We start from the raw sequence: 17,894 nt of genomic DNA, 5'->3' as shown, positions 1-17,894 counted from the left end.
GGAAGTATCCAATACTTTGGCCCATGTAGCCTACCTGCTACGGAACAATTCTTTACAACATCTTTCGACGGCAGCGCCCATCAAGCGAACCGGATCTCCTCTCCCGTGGCCTTGCCGTCCGTCAAGCAAAGGCTGACAGCCCCGCCTAAACCTCGCCCCCATTTTTAAATAAACAACAGCGAGGAGAGGAGTGCAAGGCAGGGGGTAGGGAGCGGAGGAGGAAATCAAAGTAGGACACACACACACACACGCACACACAAACCTGAGACAAGGCGGCCATGTCTGTCTCAGGGAGAGGAAGCGGCGTTTAACAATGTAAAGGAAGCGTGGCGTACGTGCCTGTTGTGGGGATGGAGAGAAACGAAGTGAAGGAAGGAAGAAGCTGACAATGGACTGAGGTGAAGAGGGTCGTGTCCAAGCAAGACGAACAATTGATGATGTTGCTTTTTGCGTTCTCGTTTATTTTGTTTATTTCACACTTTCAGTGGGTGTTGCTCTTGTCTTATTGATTTTTTTCCCACCTCTTTTTCTTTTCTTCTTGGTCATTAACAGATTCCAACAGATCTTTTCTTCTTGTTTGGTCAAAGGCAGGCTTGGGGAGTGACGGAATATATTTGATAGCTGTGATTACGATGATTTTTGTTTTTCCAAGTTAACTACTCCAAAGCAGTTAAATGTTGAAAAAAATTCATGTATTTCCTCCTCAATATTACGATCATCCGTTTATATGCTATTTTTTTCCCAAGATTCTCTTTCCATGTATTTTTTTTAACAAACACACGCAATGAATAAATTCTTATATTTTAGGCTTTTGCTAAAACAAAGGCAAATTAACACACCACAAGATTTAAGAATACAGACAAAAATACAAAAATATATATAATAAATTCTGAATATGACCAACAGTTTATCCACTTCAATTAGAGTTAATTTACTAAACACTTAAACTTGAAATCTTGTGCGTTTATACGACAACTTCATAAAACTCCAACAATCATGTCAGTGGGTTATAAATCACATGACAGCAATCATCCAAACAATCTGACTCTATCATTTCCACTTTGAGATGTAAAGGTGGATTGCAATTAAGCATCTCATTTATCCAGACGTAAGCATTCATAAAAAAAGAAACATGCACACACGCACGCACTATATAAAAAAATAAATAACACCTGTTTCTTATCTTTGTTTCCAAATTGCAGCCTTTGCGACTTGAAAATTGCATTCTACTGCATTGTGATGTCGATTTGAATTTGATTATCGTTCAGACCTACAGAAAATAACACGGAATGAGATTACAGGTGCATTCAGGAAATATTGGGATTATTTCAAAGGATTCCAATTTGACAATAGCACTTGTGAAGCTCTGCTTTTGTCCAGAGTCGGCAGCGCAACAAGTGGAAGATTTGTGTCGATAAATTTCTTCTGTTGGTGTGTTCGTCGTGTGTTATTGATTTTTACTCTCTTTTCTCCTGATTTATTCCCAGGTTCCCCTACGGGAATTGTTGTCTTTTGTAATTGCTCCTTGCACTCCCTTCTCTCTTTGTTTACCACAAGGCTCCAAAGCGGGTGTTGCTGTTGACTTTTGTCATTGCTTTGCACGCTTTTCTCCTCGTTTATGTTCCCAACTACCGCTACGTGTTTTGTTGACATCTTTTGTGATTACTTTTTTTTCCGCTCTCTTTTGCCCTTCGTGTTTGGTGCGCCGTTTCCTTATCGTTTATCACCAGGAACGCCAACCGAGTCTGAGCAGGTGGTGTTCTTTTCTCGCCATCTGTTTCCTCTTAAACTAGGTACTATCCATCCTTGTTTCAGGCAAACTCATTTGTTTTGGACTCACCTGTTGCGCAGCAAATCTGCTCTGGCACAATACGGAATTATTGTATGCATGTCGTAAGGCACGACTACGCTGCTGAACAGAACGGGTTAAAATAAGAGAAGAAGAGTTATTTGGGAGGAGGAAGAATGACTGTGAGGGAAGTGAGAATTGGTGGCATCAATAATCCATTTAATAAGAGTAAGGAGACTGGGGTGCCTTGCAAACGAAAGAATGAGATAAACCGACGAGAAGGCAAAAATTGGTCGATGGAGCCAGAGGGATTTCTATTTAAATCCAGAACAATTGTGAACGCTCCTTTTAGTTTACACAAACGCATCCTGAAGCCCGCCTCCCCCCACCCCGCTCTCCATTCCCCCGGCAGTGTCTATTTTAAATGTGTCTTTTCAAGGAGAGTGTTACATCCCTAATAACGGCTGGCATCACAGCAACCCTCTACCCCAAAATCATTTCAGGCTTCTTCTGTCTCTTGGACCACACGCGCACACACACACACACACACACTGATGCGTGCACCCCGGCATGACTGTGCCGTGTCAGAGAGCTAAATTCATGAATCACTGGTGCACAAATCAGCCGCGAGCTTGTTGCGAGACGAGCAAAGTGGGAGGGGATGGAAAGGACAGGAGTAAGCGGTTCAAGTGATTCACTTTAAAAGCTCTCACAAAGACGGCGGGCGGGATGCGGGAGACGGCTCCCAGCAACCTACGTGAAGAAACGAGCGCACACCCGCAGGGCCTCGGTGACAAGGACTAGTCAGCAGACTAGACACCCGCCTCCCCCGTTCCCAAACACACCATCTCTCTGCCGTCTCCTCCTTTCCTTCCTAAGGCGGCCAAGACAGAAAGCCACAACAGACAACTAATGAGTACATGTACAACACATGCGTGGGGTAAGCATGCAAATCCCTCAAGAGCTGGGGGGGGGGGGGGGGGGGATGCTATTTTGTGCACATGGGTACACTTTCAGGAACACATGGAGGGAAAATTTGATCTCAGAGAAACTAACTGAGCCGCCATTTTGGCGCAGACAATCCAATCATGCCGAGCCACTTTCCCTTGTGGGGAAACGACATGGACTCAATTACAAGCCTGTGCATTGATACAGGTGTGGCAAGGAGCATGGCGACTCGGACAAAAGATGGCCTTTTCAATGGCGCCCCTCCCTGCCAGCCCAACCCCCCGCTCACCTGGATTTAGGAGAGTAGAGAGGGGTCAAACTCAAAGGGTGGGGGAGAGTATCTGAGAACAACAGAGTCTTTGTATTCCGTCACAGTGTGTCGTGACAGTGAGTGTAACATTTTTCTCAGAGGAACTATAGTGTTGCAATCTTTTGGGTTTGGTTTGTAACAGTGTATTTTCCTCACTGTAATGCCCTCGCAGGTGGGAAAGGAGAGCCACAGTCACAGATATACTTTGCAGCCGTTTACTGAATGCTAGGAGAAAAATAAAACAATTAAGCAGCACTCTCCCTTGCACTCAGACTCGCCAACATGCCACACCTGTCATTGCACCAGGCCCCGCCTCTTAAAAAAACTTGCATTTTATGCTTTCAACAAATATGTTAAAACTCTCACGCACCACTCTACCAATTTCTCTGTTTATGACGGTATCAACATTCGTTACACAATGAGTTAGTTTGTGTGGCGATGAAGGAATAAGGCAATGTCCAAATTTCCGGATGAATTTACACTTACAAAAGAAGATCAGGTGCGATGTGACATCAGCTATCACTAGCAGAAGGTATCAATGTTCGCCAACATAATATAGCTATCAGTGCTAGCTTGAACAAGCCGCCAATAGTAGTCAAGAAAAAGGTACAGCTGTCACTTTCAATCGCTTCATTGAACAAACAAAATGAACGCGTTATGAGCATGAGCTGCTATACCCGCAATTTACGCTGTCATTCAACAGTGACACACAGACGGTCTAACGGTTAGCCAGTTAATAGCCAGCCGCTATTCGCAGCCAACTCAACAAACACTCAATTGCCGGCTCCCACGTCACTCACCGGCTCCACCTTATAATGCCGCCACACACATGGCACAATGTTCATTACTTAAAAATATACGTGCCACGGTTAATTGATTATCGTATGAATCGGAAAACACTTGATAATCTGTTAATCATTTAGAGACCTTGTTTGATTTAAAATTTTCTGAAGCCTTATAATTTCAGCCTTCTGGAACTAAATCATTAATTGTGCATTTTTTACATTGCCAAATTGAGACTCGTGTTTTCCAATGAAGGGTTGGAAGTTAAGATTTTTTTTTTTTTAATCCTAATTATCGGTTAATCAACATAGTAAGCAACACACGAGTCAATTATTAAAATAATTGTTAGTTGCATCCCTACTATTTGAACGTCGTCCAAACTACGCTATTTTGAGTCATTTTTACAACTGGTGAATTGTCTATTAGTATCTTACACACAAAAAAAGTTACATTCTTGTTTTTCCTTCTTTGTTGACGCATACACAGACCATGAAAGTACATTTGGGAGGAACACTTGCCAGCCTTCCATACAGATTACCATTTGTGTCGTCTGTCAGTCTCCGCAAAATAAAAACGACTTTTAAGTCCCGCAAAGCGTAACGACTTGTACAACATTGTACTTTGGGAATTAACTCTTCAAAAGTAATCCGATTTCAACGTCAGTGTGAGATTCTTGTCGGATGAGTCAGGCTATGTTGGTGGCCTCGTGGCTGCCTGCAGGGGAAATGAGTGTGTGACAACGTCGAAGCCAGGCCCAGTCAGCCTGATCCCGCCTGAGCCTCACGACAGGTTTACTCAGCGTGCAGCCGCTCTCACTTTTCGCCCGGCTAACGACCCGATCTCACCATCAAATGGAGCCCGACCGCGTCGCGGCATGTGCTGTTTTACCCGCCGCGTGGCGACGAATGTCATTCTACAGAGAGCGGGTAAGATAATCAGGCGAAGCGGCAAGGAAAGAGGCATGGTGTCACAGCAGCTTAACCTTAAAAAAAAAAATGCTCAATGGTGATAAGAGTGGGAGGATGCATTCTTCCCAAAAAATTGAGGTAAAAGAGTAGGCAGTGTTTTAGATTAAGTGCACGCCCAGAAAAAAATGTTCCACAAGTGCAACTAGCCTTTCAAGGGCTTGGGGAGCAAGGTATCAGTGACTCTCTATAAATGTTTGTACCAAATGTTTAATATTTGCTTGAGTGTAATTTATCTGAAAAGAGCACGGATCTGTTTAAGAAATTTAATTTGTTGTTCTAAATTGCAATGTTAGACATTCTAGAGATTTAAAAGTTATAAAAAAGAAAAAAAAAAGTTGTCAGGAGGCTAATTGTCGAGGTTACGCTAATATGAAACTAGCTAAATGAGTGGAATTAAAAAAAAAAAAAGACGTATTTGGGAAAGTTTCTTTGCAATGGGGGAAAGTGAGTTTGGATTCAACACAAGAGGTTATCCCAAAGAAGATCAATACCAGGAAGAACTATTTAAAAATAAGGATTTATCCCGACAGGTGATTGCTATGTAACCACAAGATGCGGCGAGTAGCTTCTCCAATGAGTCAATGAAGCCTTCAAAACTGATTCGCCAACCAAAATAAGTGACTTCAGTGGAAAACTTGCTCAGGCTAAAAAGTCATTGCATATTGGTTAAGAATTGATCCTTCCTGCGACTAAGCCAGCCTTGTTATGGTGTTGACACTGCTAACAAAAAGTGCACATAAAAAATGTCGATTAGCCTTAATCGTTTTAGCATTGCATTCTTCCGCCCCAATGTCGGTGAATGGTTGCCAGAGCTGTGATTCAAATAAAGAACTTTATATTGACAAGATTGTTAGTTAATCAGTTACCAGGAATTGTGTTGTGCTGTAATTGCGTGCACCTAATTTTTGTGCCAGGGGGCCAAAGAAAAAAATTGGAACGCACCAATACAACCAGTGCAAAATATTAATCGAGTCCTGGTAGGGGAAATGCGAACCAGGTGTCATTGTTCATTTCTGGAGGTGGAAAAACAAATGTCCACAGGGAGGGCAGGTGTAGTTTGCAATTTGGATCGTTGTAAAGACAACCTTCGGGAGTGGCGCAGGTTGCAGAAAGGGGAGGAAAGCGGTGGCTGAATTGAGAAAGGGGCGAAAAGGCGACAAGAGGATGCAGGGAAGCAACACACCTTCCAATTAGCCCGAGCCGAGATGAGGAATTGATGACTCACAAAAAGAGAGGGAGCAAGAAACGAGGCGATGCAGCACGAGACGCAGCGCTTGAGCGAGCAGTTGGATCAATTATGCGGGGCCAAATTACAGCCACAGGAAGTTTGGAGCGTGAGGGAAATAGACGTAAACAGGCAAAGACGGCGAGAGGACGCAGGAAGAGCTAATCAGGATGGGAAGCCATTGGAGGTAAACAGTGCGGCCAAATTTCAGGGCGGCCAATCAGCAGAGAAGATAGGAGACAAATTGCTCCAAACAAAGCCAGGTCAGCTGTCTTGTCAGAGACCAAAACCGACACGCCCCGCTTGGTAAGAACACAGAGCAGATAACAGCGTAAAGCATCTGCCTCTATTTGACCTGAATGCGGGGGAGGCGGCTTCAGGGGAGGATTTTAAATGCCATTTCCAGGCTCGGGGGACCAATGGCGGCGACGCCGCTCGCTCGTCGGCATCGCCGACGTCGTTAAAAGCAACAAGTGTCGTGCTCCATGTGCAGTCGTGAAAAATGAAGGTGCCGCATCATTCTGCTTCATTATCCCACGATCCAACGTTTGTGGATGAGGTAAAGCTTCATTGCTTTGCTGCAAAATGGAAAGATAAGCCTCAATAGTCGAACTGAACTTAAAGGTCATTGTCGTCGTGTACCGGAAATGATCGTCAGGTGCGGACTGCAAATTTCACTTGATTACTCTGAAAGTGATTATTCAGGTACTTCAAATAAATTGAACTTTGCTTGATGCAATTGAATAGGATCTCATGGCAATGTGTTTTTTTTTGCAATATTTTTAATCAATATTCCGAGTCTTTGCCTTGCTGAACATGGAGTTTCTTACACTATTGGTCCCCAGAAAAAAAAATGTCAACATCAAGATGCTAATTGCCTCTGTCACATTACGCCAATATTAAACGCACAAGCTAGCGAAATGAGTAACGATAGCACTTACGAAGCCCGCTCGTCACATAGAGCGGCAAGTGCCGCAACATCAGCCAGAATTTTTTTTCAAGCAATTGTTTTTACAGTTTAACTTCTGACTGTAATGCCCTTGCATGTGGGAAAGAGAGCCACAATCAAAATGTACTTCAGCCGCTTATTGAACTGTCTATCCACTGTAAAAGGGTATTATAAAATCTGCCTGGCAACACAAGGTGGATGAATTCTGATTGGATAAAAACTCTAACCTAAAAAAATAAATAATAAATAAATAAAAATCAGCACTAGGATATAATATGACATCAATGTGAAGAATATGATCATGATTTCTTGATTATGTTAGGCCAGCAGCGAAGGCCTTGACTGCCCACCACAGTTTAGAACGAGTGGGAGGAGTAAAACGTTTCACCGACAGTATTGTGAGAGTGTCTACAAGAAATCCTCAGGGAAAAATGCGCAATCCACCGTTCCGGATAGTGAACTAAGGGTGAATAGTTTCACTTTATTTTAGTTTCATGTTACAGCGGTAGCACCGCCTAGACGGTTAATAAAAGGTTCTGAATTCAGGTTACATCATTGCCGAAGGGAAAATTTGTTTTGAAATTAGAAACGGCTTCGAACAACTTCTGACCAGATTGGTTTGACTGCGGAGGTTTCACTACACATGGAAGGAAAGGATATTTTCTTTTTTGTGACAGCTTGTAGTTTTACCCTCCCCGTCTCCAGGGAGCGCGGCCGGGGCAAGCGTGAATTGGAAGCAGTCGGGTCGCATAGGGAGGTTTTTCGGCGTGCATGACAACAACTAGAGACCTGGATGAGGCCCCATTCATACCAAATTCAATTTCCTGCTCCACAGCCAGCTTGCCCCCCCCGGGTGAGCGAGAATTCTGACATGACCTTGTCAACGGCTGATGTGATGAAGACGCAGCACATGTGTGTATTATTAGTTGAGCTTACTCTGGCTGCGGTGATGCTGTTGACATGTCGTTAAGAAGGGGGTGGGGGCGGGGGGTCACGAAAGAGGAAAGAAAAAAGGGACAAAATATGCCGACTAAAATAGAGCTGACCAACATAAAAGTCCGATGGTTTTATGGGTTCCATAAATTATTCGCTGTAACCTTGCGAGGCGGCTCGACTGGGAAGAACGCAGGTATGAGATCTTGCTCGGCTTCAGAGCGATCCGATTATGAAAGGCTGGACATATCTGCGTCCTTTCAGAGCATAAAAGACATGGAGAAGATGGCGGTCTTGAAGTGATTGAGCTCCTTCAGAAAAAGAAGACCACTCCGTGAGATATTTGTACTCATCTCTCGACTTGGCTTTAAGCGACCACAGGCTGATTGTGATGCCGGCGCTGTATATGTTACTCTTCAATTTGAGTTTCAAGTGGCTCCTAAAGAAATGGTTCTGAGGAAAAATAAATAAAACGTGGTGTTAGATTGTTGCTATACAGACCCGGTGTGGATGAAACCTCAGGAGAGCAAAGTACAGTAACTGGTCTAAACTGTTTCTTTAAATTTCTTAGTAATACATATCCTAGAAGCTTCTGATAATCAGTGTCAAATGAAAATGATTTTTTTTACAAACCGCCACAAAATAATCAATGTAAAAAAGGTATACTGCACGAAGGTAGATTTTGCTGATCCAAGTGAGATTAACGCAGGAGAAAAAAAAATCATCCAACCATTAAACGATGAATTATGCAGACCACCTCAATGTAAAATGTCATCGTGATGCTTTGATGTTGTCAGCGTTGCCACTTTACTTTGATGCGGATACAAATTAATGTACACGTCTTTGTCAAGAACACGTTGACGTTTCAAAACAAACATGGAAGCGCACTGAAAAGATGGAAGAAAAATGATGACGAGTGGTTTACATCTTGTGGTGTGGGATGTATATATTTTTTTTTATTCAAAGTCTATTGATCGTGGTATCCATTCTGCGATTCTTGAGTCAACAAAACCATTTTGTCTGCAATTGACAAACTAATCAGGAAAGACTTCATCAGGCAACACAATAATACACAATAATAACCCAGCCCAACATAGGAGTTCTTTCGTCAGGGGTAAAAAGTGAAAGATCTTACTTAGACTGGCCAAGTCAATCACCGGACCTGAACCCAATAGAGGTTGCAAAAAATATTTTTTTTTCTCTCATATTCATCTTTGAATCTGAAACTCAAATGTCTTCACTATGCGACAAAACAAAAAGGAATTGACCTTGGCGCCTCCATCTAAGTCAAAGCTCCTTTTTGAACTGAGTAAAGCAGGACAACAGAACCCGGCTTTCTCACGCATTTCAGAATGATCCAAAATTAGGTTCACTGAAGTCTAAATGTCCATTGGTGACAATGCGTCAATATGCGTCTCGCAACTGAATGCCGAACAGTCAAGACGTCGACAGCCTCTCACAAAAAGTCAGCCCCGACCCCATTGAGGACACGCGCTATTGAAAACAGATGGATGATTCAACAGTGCACTCCATTTTACCCCGACACCTGATTCATCAACAGGCAATTCCACAAACTCCACAAAAATCTTCCCAATCAATTGCAGCGATTATTCTTCCCTTGCCAAGACAATGCGCAAAGTATGAAATGAGTATAATTTCTGCACAACGAGGACACACTGGAAGGTGACGGAAAGATGTTCCGCAGCTTTAAATGTTTTCAATATCACAAAAGGGCACTGCATCATCTTCCACTCAATACCCGATCAATAACACAAACCACCTTCCACCTCGCCGACTACATTTAGACACATTAAAGGTGACTGCTAATGAGAAGCAGTGCATATGGGTGCTTTTAAAAAAAAAAAAAAAAAAAAAAAAAAAGGGGGGGGCGAGGGGAGTACGTTAAGGACAATGTCAAGGGCCTTAGTGCTTAATTCCATACAGTTATGCCGAGAGCTCCATGATGGAGATTTGCGAAATGAAAGAATGTGACAAAGACAGACGTGGGGAAGCAAGGGGGGCGGGGAGGGAGTGTGAGAGTAGCGTCCAGGCTCCAGGCTGTAATAAAAGGGAGAAAGGTGAGCGCTCGCAGTCCTTCGCACAGTCCACAATGGATTGCTTCTTTAACTATTAAATATGAGTCTCATGCTTTCAGGGCGAGACGTGCGGAGGGGAGCTGCGACTAAATTACAAATGAGCTGATCATTCGCGGCCTCCCCGCTCTGCTCGCTCGCACCGGTGTTCCAAATCCTACTTCATCCCCTCTGCCAAAGATGCTGCGGGTGCGCGATTTCAACACGTCGACATCCTCGACCGCCACGTCTCTGACACTTTTACTCCAGCGGGGTCATAGGGAAACGCGTCTCTCGGGTCTGATTCATTAAAACGAGGGTTGGCTCTTTTTGCAAAGAAAATGAACACTTGTTCGGGACTATGGGGTCTGTTCGACATAAGGAATTGCACATTTGGCAGAGGGTTTCTCGGCTAATGGTGTGGAAATGTGTGTGGGACTCCAAAAAAAAAAAAAAAAAGCCTTAACATTTTCATGCAAGATAAGCTGCTGACATACTACTCAAGCTAATAGCACAGTCTTAAAACCATCCATTATGGCGAATCGTGGCTGGTTCAGGCACATTAAGAACGACTCTCAAGCATACCGATATAATGTAGCTCTTCCAAAAACATCGCCGACTTGTGTTATTGGAATCTCCTCAACCGGCCAATTCTCATTAAAGACTTTTTGGCACCATTTGTAAGGGCCGCCTATCGGCTTATTTTACTTTGGATCAGACGGGAACAACTCCAGCAGTCTGGATACCCCCTCGGAGGCAAACATAACAAACGCCGGGGGTAGGGCGGCGGGGAGGGCTCACAGCATGACCTAAACAAGTCGGCAGCAAGCCGGGGGGGTTGGGGTGGATTTTTTTTTTCCTGACATGGAGCTGTCAGAGACTTATCCGTTCTCTCTTGCTCTTTTCACTCGACCATTCTAAATGAAAATGAGCAAATGGCGTCCCAATCTGTTAATTGATCACTCCCAATTATGTCAATTAGGTGGAATGAACTTGTAATTCATCATGTCTTCAGGCAACAGCGGGCGGGAAAAAAAAAAAACTGGCTTTTTCACCCATCGATGAATCTCTTAAAGACTTTTTGTCTGGCTTGTAGAGTGGAGCTATTGAAGTTTTTGTGTTTTTACGGTGAGTCATCAAGCTTCGTTGCAATGCGTCGACGCCGCATGCAATGACTAAAACACAAAACTCTTGCACTTTAGTGTCGCCCATCTGTCTGGGTTCTAATTTGGTAGCAATCAGACTAAATCCCTAGGACAAGTTTGAAGGACAGATGGAAATCGTAAAAAATGACTTTTAAACACTTCAAACAAAAATCTTGAACTTCTCGTGTCTTTTCTTGAATCTTTTTTGGTGTGGGTGAAGCAATGAGAGATATGTCTAACAACTTGATCAGATTTCCCCAAAATGACACAACGTACTTGGATCTTTGAAAATCGAACAATGGGTTGCGGAGAAATTAAGTTTTTTGACAAATGTTTTTGTGCATCATCAAAATATCCATAAATTTCTCGTAAAACTAAAATTCTGAGACGCCAAGGGGTGATACTTCAAACATTGACACTTGCCCTAAAAACCCGTCTTAAATACTACAAATCGAAGCCTATTGGTGAGAAGAAAATGTAATCAAAGACCCATTGCTGTGAAAAAACTTGACGGGTTTAAGTGTAAGTGTACCTCAACCCAGCACATGCCGCTGTTACGTGACTGCTAGCATTAACAAAAATACCACAAAACTACAAATTAGCTTCACGTTGAAAAAATTTGGTTTTCCAACTGAAAAATGGCGACACGGTTGGCTCACAAACTGAGCTGGGCACTTGACCCTTTTTTCCCGGTCAGTCCCCCACCTTCCTGTCGCTATCTCAGTCGTGTTCTGGCTTCAACCCTTCCGGCCTTATTCATAGAAAAGTGTCATAATTAACAAAAGCTATTATGAGCACATTATGCGGGAAAATATGAAACATAAACAAGTAAAGAACACCTAATTATTCCCAACCATCTGAGAAACGTGACTCACCACACTCAACACTTGGCTGCAACCCCGTCTGGAAGTTCATCAGCCATTTTGCAGAGCGGAATTTACAGTCTCGAAAATGTGTTGTCATCTGTGTCCTCAAAGTATCTCCACACACACACACACACACCCCCACACACACGCACCCCAACACGCACACCCCCCCACACACACACGCCTGGGATTGCTCCTACCCGGAAGATATATGTTAGGCTGCAGATGTATCGGTGCGCACAAGAGTTAGACCTTCAGATTAGGTTTTTAAATTTCCAGCATCGATGAAGAGTTCAAATTAGCCTTTCAAGATCGGGAGAAGTGTTCCAAATACTGCAAAGGTCGGTGTAGGTCAGTTTTTCCGCAGCTCTGTATGACTCCTTTAACAGGAATGTACATCAAAATTGGTCCTTCGCATGTAAACGTGACCCTGAGTCGCAGCGACGTGACGGGAATGGCGTCTTGAAAAAGGGACTCAGTTAAATGAGGAAGCGATTAAAACAGGACTTCCTCGGCTGTGATGTCTAAGCAAGATAATGCCGCTGCTGATGTGAATGATATACACACTCGCGTGCACACACACACACCCACACACACGCGCACCCCCCCTGAGTGAAGGACACGCCAACATGCCTCGTCACCCTGCAACGTGACGCCACTTCCTCATTACCGGAATGTCATTCGACTTTCTCTATTCATCGGATGCTGCGTGCGCGTTTGAGGGTCAATAATCACAACCTTAAATGCAACAATCTGATTGGTCCACCTATAACGCCCACCCCCAGCTTCAGCTTCATCTCTCCTGTCTTCTAATATTCCCCAAGTCAACAATAAGCCTGATGGATTCTCAGCGTTTCAGGTTACTGGTAATGAAAAGTCCACAAAGCAGAATCATTTCACCTAAGCTCGTTTATCAAGATATACGCGTAGAAAAAGTCTGAAAGACATCCAGCGTGTACATCATCGCGGCCAGTGAACCGTCTACAAGGGGGGGGGGGGGGTTAAGAAAAATGCTTTAAATGTATTAAATAAAAACTGCTTTTCATGCAGAGCTGAGATATCGTTAGGAAAAAAAAATACTCCAAAAAAATGAAAAAAAATGCGCTGGTTTCATGGAAGGTTTTTGTAAGCAAAACCCCAACCCGAACAGCACACACGCATAAACACACACATGACCTTTTCAAAAAACTGACATTTATCAGGCCAGAGCGGAATTGGGGGAGGACAGCTCATTTAGACTGGCCTAATGATAAGACTTAACCACCGTAATGATTCGCACTAAAATAAACAAATGCAAAAGCCTTCGCCGAGCTGAGTGCTAATGAGATACTAAGCGCTTGCCTGTTCCTTCTTTTATTAGGCTGGAAAAAAAAGATAAACTCATTGTGATCCATCAATTACATTCCTCTTAATAGAGCCAGCATAATGCTCATTCTGGGCTGCGGTGATGATGAATAGCGGCGGGCTTGGCAGCGCCACAGTGTTCGCACAGCCTTGCTCGGCGTGCAGGGAGACGGTTGCCGCTCATAACGCCAACTCAACAAGCGACACGGCGACGACGGAACGACGCGGCTTCAAAACTGCGCAACCACTTTCAGGAATGAAAAGCCGGAGAATTCCGAGAAATAATGGCGGCAATTAATAGAGATTAAAGACAGATGGCGAGGGTAACGTGTTTTTGTGGAAGCATCCGTTGAAAAGTGGGGGTGCCAAATACGGTCCTCGAGGGCCGCCATCCAGCATGTTTTGGATGTCGCCGTCTTCCAACACACCTGATTCAGCTCATCAGCAAAGTCTGCAGAAGCCCAATAAAGATCCGGAGCATTTGATCAGGTGTGTTGGAGGAGCGAGACATCGAAAACATGATGGCTAGGGCCCTTGAGGGCCGGAGTTGGACATCTTTGATTTAGAAAAATAATCAAGTAGTGCTTTTTTTAATCTCAAAATGACGATTATTTCTTGAAAGTCCTTGTCACATGTTTTTTTAAACAAACCGTATTTTCAGGACTATAATTTTTTCCTACATTTTGAACCATGCGGCTAATATAAGGATGCGGTATTTCTGCTGATTTTTCTTTCACCGGTAGGGGCGCTCTTTAGTTCAGAAAATAAATACTTTTTTTTTGTCTGTTCTGTTTTAATTCGCAATCTGTTTACGTATCTTTATGTGCATTCGTTCTGTACATGCAGTACACAAAATTTTTTTTCAACATAGAAAACTGCGGCTTATAGTCTGGTGCGGCTTGTATATGAATATTTTCTGGCGATTTTGCTGTGGCTTATATGCAGGTGCGCCTTAAAATCTTCTTCATTACAAAAGCTACATGTATGGTTTGGTCTTGAATCCCAACCAGACACGAAAAGTGAGTGAACCAAATCAGGCTCATTCAAATGATGTCAGCATGCAGGATTTGCATTTTGTCTTCTCTCCGCGCAGTATGGAGGAGGATGATTTGCTGAAGAAATCAGAGCTCGTTTATTGCAGCCAGGTGGAGTGGCTATACAATTATTCAAGTTAAAAAAAAAGGCCAACCTTGCTCCACTTTGTCCTCCTTAGCGCCGTTTCAAATGACTACTCCCAATACCGAACACGTTGTCATTGTTACGACCATCAAAAAAGAAGAGTGGTCTCAAATTATTTTTTGTTCTTTTCTGGTTTGCTCAGATTTTCGAAGAAACCAAACCATGGGGGGGGGGGACCCTGTTTACAAACCCATCAACTGATTTGTACCAGTGAGGCAACCTTAAGCACGAGTCTGAGGGAGGCACTGTGTTTTCCTAAATTGGGTCTTTTGGGTCTTGCTCGGCGTAGAACAGCCGGATGAAATCCAGGCGTTGCAGCAGTGCAGTGAGCTCAGCTGCAAACATGTTGACAGACCACGTCGGGCTATTTTGCCCCCGCTAGCCACCATGTCGTTCCTGCCATAAACGACATGGCCTTGAGTCCAGCGGGGGCAGGGTGAGGATTTGAATACACCAATGCCTACTGTCACTCAAACAAAAGCACTGGACAGGGGGAGCAGGGGGGCGGTCAAAGATAGGAGGGAATAAAAAGATGAGAACAAGGCCGCAGTCAGTGTGTACTAGACAGCAGAGAAGAGGAGGGGGGCTGTCGGGTGGGATGAAGTTTGGGCGGGAGGTTTGGAGCGGCCGGGTGGGAAAGAGGCGAAGTGGATGGGGGCGTAGTCTGTCTTAATCGCTTGCTGCCAGCTTGCTTTAAAAATCAAAGAAATAAATAAATAGTTCGTCCAATGACTGAAATGAAGCCGACCGAATAGCATTCAGCATAACTTTGCATCCCAAGTGTTGTTTTTTTTTTTCCACGATCTCCTCTAAGGTGAAGCAAATGAGCTGTGATTCATTTAAGAGCAGGCAGTGAGTCGGCCTCCTCCCCCGCGCATGACCCTGCGTGCCCACCAGTTTCTCAGCCAGCCAGCCACCCCCTGCACGCATGCAGCTTACTCAGCCATAAAGACAATACCCCCCCCCTCAAAACTCCCCTCCACATAAGCCGAGTCCTCTTCAATAAAAACATCACCATGGTAATGGGCCAAGCCATTCTGACCCACATCCCTTGTTACATTGACGTGGAGGGGGCGGGGGGTTGGCATTACAAGGTTTTTCTTTTTCTGACTTGCGGAAATCACTTAACCACTGTAATAAGACGACTGCAAAACGGCAGGAACGGCATATTAATCGCTAATTAATTAATTAATTCTGTTGTTCTTTCATTGTTGTCGATTTTCCTCGTAGTCGATCAGGGAAATTTAGTCCAACGACCATCTCGAGTTTGCAGTATAGATCAATCACCTCGGATCAACAACTAAGCAACCAATTAGCAAATGACCGGATAATTCTTGACAATTTTCCACATCTTCAGAATCTCAGGCTCTCTGCAGAAAATATGTCTATGGTCCTTCATGAAAGCAGACATATTTTTTTTAGCTGAATGAAACCAAAACATTTGCAAACATCTGCTTTTACTTTGGGAAAACAATGACAACATTTTTGGCTGTTTTCTGACATGTAACAGACCGAACAAGTAACTGACTCTTAACGCATTTGTTTTGGTGGATTTTCGGCACTGTCAATTTTAAATTATGTCCTATTTTTGATATGAAGATATATATATATATTTTTTTTTTTAATAATTGGATTCACTGACAAAATAATCACCCGCTTAATCAATTTAAAATAATTGATATATACAGCCCCAGTCTGGACACAAGCTAAGAAACACTGTATAAATAAATAATATAATACCACCTGTGATGAGTGACGTACATCACCCTAGTGGCAGCTAAAGTTAGCAGGGGAAATGAAAATGCCGCCTGATCCGCGCCCGGGCACCCATGAAATGTAACAAGTGTCAATAGACCAATGTAAAAAGAACCCATGTTGCTGCCCTAGCTAGCGGCTAGAATGAGCAGCTAATATTAGTCAACCATCCCAATGCGTGGACTTCATATTTTTTTTCAATCTTCCATGTCACACAAGTGAAAAATGACTTGTAAAAATCAACCCTAAACTCAACCTTTGAGAACAAACCACGACGACAGCAGCTAGCATGCCTTCAAAGCTCAAGTAAGTAATGGCCGCCACTTAAATGTGACACAAATCCACATTCACACCTCTTTGGTAGGTAAGCAAAGTGAGGTCAACGCTTCTTAATAAAACCACAGTAGAACGTAAAATTTATAACGCAGGCTACTTTTGATAGCAAGTGACGAAACGTCTCGTAGCTAGGCAAGCGATGGCTAGCCAACTAGCTAGCAGCTAAAGCTAACAACCAATGTTGGCAGTTGACGCAGCGACTTGGACTTTGCCATCCTTTTTTGCATTCTTAAATGTGACGGATGGGTAAAAAGACCAGCATAAGAAAAAAATAAATAAATCAACAATGAATGCCCAGCCACCTGAAAAATATTTTTATGTTCCATGTTTTTTAAGAAAGAAAAAAAGGGGCGTGGCCTCGTGAGGAGCATCATGAGCTGAAGTTGGATTTGCGTCTTGCGAGCGTTCTCATATTTCTGTTTCTGGCTGTTTGTCCTGTTTGATAAGCAGCTGATGAATGATAAACGTGAGTGTGCCACAGTAACTTTTTTCTCAAGTAGCGGCGATGGCTCTGAATTTTGAAAAACTCCTAAGTTGCAGCACTTGTAAGTCAAGCTAGCACTTTATTCCATTTTTGCCCATGCAGTCCATTTAACCACGGAAGTCAACCTTAATTAAAAATGCTCGCTTTGAATTCAGCATGAAACTTTCTAAAGTGGGTAAAAATTCAATCAGCCGCTTAACTCAGACGGTGGAAAGTGAGGCTGGCGGACTAAGTGGTTGCTGTCAAAGCACAACAGGTATGAATAGCGCACCAACATGCAGCCGTTGTGTCGTCTTAAGTTGCGCAAATAAAATGATTTAAATGCATGAGAACTCAAAAGGAATGTTTCTGCCAGTACTGCTTAAGCTGTGCATTGCTCCCCACTCATAAATATGGAAAAGCCTTTGTTTTGTGTCTCCACTACTCCACCACCAGTACCACCACCGGCGTACTCCTCATTCCACTGTGCAACGAAAGTGAACATAAAAAGGTCCGCTGCATGAATAAGTCACCAGCATGCATGCGCGGTCAATGGCGAACATTTTGAAGTGAGCGTCGGGTGCGAGAACCGTGGCTGCAACGGCCCTACATACTTGCCCTAATTACTGCACAAAACAAACAGCAGAGGAAGCTGAGAAAATGTTCAACTGGTTTTCACTGCGCTCGCATTCATATGTTAATAAGTTAGCTGCATGCCACGGATGCTTGCGCTACTACTGACTGCATCGCTCCCAGCGGCCTATCAGCCGTTAGCTCCACAGACTCCAGAGGAAAATAAAATTTGAATTTTCTGATTTGGATGTTGCAC

At 43.5% G+C, this 17,894-nt stretch overlaps 1 protein-coding gene across 2 annotated transcripts in view; it reads right to left on the bottom strand.

Annotated features, from left to right (window-relative positions):
* Window positions 1-17,894, bottom strand: part of LOC148328810 (nectin-2) — a 112,757-nt gene that overhangs the window by 93,152 nt on the left and 1,711 nt on the right. The gene's annotated exons all lie outside the window — the stretch shown is intronic.

Source organism: Idiotropiscis lumnitzeri, chromosome 10 (assembly GCF_059441095.1).
Source record: "Idiotropiscis lumnitzeri isolate Australia: NSW breed Sydney's pygmy pipehorse chromosome 10, RoL_Ilum_1.0, whole genome shotgun sequence".
Lineage (NCBI taxonomy): Eukaryota > Metazoa > Chordata > Actinopteri > Syngnathiformes > Syngnathidae > Idiotropiscis > Idiotropiscis lumnitzeri.
This window is presented reverse-complemented; position numbering and strand designations above follow the sequence as displayed.